This window comes from Sinocyclocheilus anshuiensis, unplaced genomic scaffold (assembly GCF_001515605.1).
Source record: "Sinocyclocheilus anshuiensis isolate Anshui unplaced genomic scaffold, SAMN03320099.WGS_v1.1 scaffold411, whole genome shotgun sequence".
Lineage (NCBI taxonomy): Eukaryota > Metazoa > Chordata > Actinopteri > Cypriniformes > Cyprinidae > Sinocyclocheilus > Sinocyclocheilus anshuiensis.
In genome coordinates, this window is record NW_015549608.1 from 621607 (window position 1) to 623420 (window position 1814).

Below are 1814 nucleotides of genomic sequence, written 5' to 3' on the forward strand. Positions count from 1 at the left end.
TGTGTTTGTTCACTTTTACACTTGAAGAGTCAGTAAGCAGAGAGAAATGTCTAAGTGCTACTAACTAAAGGCTTAACTGAACTAAAGCCTAACTAGCTAACTAACTATATTTGCGTCCACACCAGCGAACGATAACTGTTGGTTTATTCTAACACTTATTTTACTGCAATTTCATTGAAAGAAAACTGAAAAGATCTGCACATTCACACACACACATACATTCTCTCACACTCACACACACACACACATTCTCTCACACACACACTCACACACACACACACACACACACACTCTCTCTCTCTCTCACACACACACACATACATTCTCTCACACTCACACACACACACACATTCTCTCACACACACACTCACACACACACACACACACACACACTCTCTCTCTCTCTCACACACACACACATACATTCTCTCACACTCACACACACACACACATTCTCTCACACACACACTCACACACACACACACACACACACACTCTCTCTCTCTCTCACACACACACACATACATTCTCTCACACTCACACACACACACACATTCTCTCACACACACACTCACACACACACACACACACACACACTCTCTCTCTCTCTCACACACACACACATACATTCTCTCACACTCACACACACACACACATTCTCTCACACACACACTCACACACACACACACACACACACACTCTCTCTCTCTCTCACACACACACACATACATTCTCTCACACTCACACACACACACACATTCTCTCACACACACACTCACACACACACACACACACACACACTCTCTCTCTCTCTCACACACACACACATACATTCTCTCACACTCACACACACACACACATTCTCTCACACACACACTCACACACACACACACACACACACACTCTCTCTCTCTCTCACACACACACACATACATTCTCTCACACTCACACACACACACACATTCTCTCACACACACACTCACACACACACACACACACACACACTCTCTCTCTCTCTCACACACACACACATACATTCTCTCACACTCACACACACACACACATTCTCTCACACACACACTCACACACACACACACACACACACACTCTCTCTCTCTCTCACACACACACACATACATTCTCTCACACTCACACACACACACACATTCTCTCACACACACACTCACACACACACACACACACACACACTCTCTCTCTCTCTCACACACACACACATACATTCTCTCACACTCACACACACACACACATTCTCTCACACACACACTCACACACACACACACACACACACACTCTCTCTCTCTCACACACACACACACACACTCAATCTCTCTGTAAAAATAATGAATTACCTGATGACACACAAAAAAAGAGGAAAATAAAAGTAATTTATATTAATACAAATAAAGTAACAACGCCATTGTAAAAAGTAAATATTGACATTTGTTACTAAAAATAACTATTTATACTTGATCTGACTCTTAAAAAACATTTATTAATGTAATTTATTTGAGCTTGATTCAGTCCTATTAAATAAAAAAATTGCTTCAATATAAAGAAATGTATTTTGTTTTATAAGATGTCATCTTGTATGAACCAGAGTATGAACCAGAATATCTTTATGATACCTTTATGAAGGAAGAGGATTAAACTTAAGATGATTACACTTTTATTGAAAAGCCAGCAAGATAATGAATATAATGTAAATACATTACCATCCTGGTAAAAATCTTTATAGATCAAGCTACATTTAATTTATGAAGAACACTTCATCTAGTTATATATGTATGTATGTA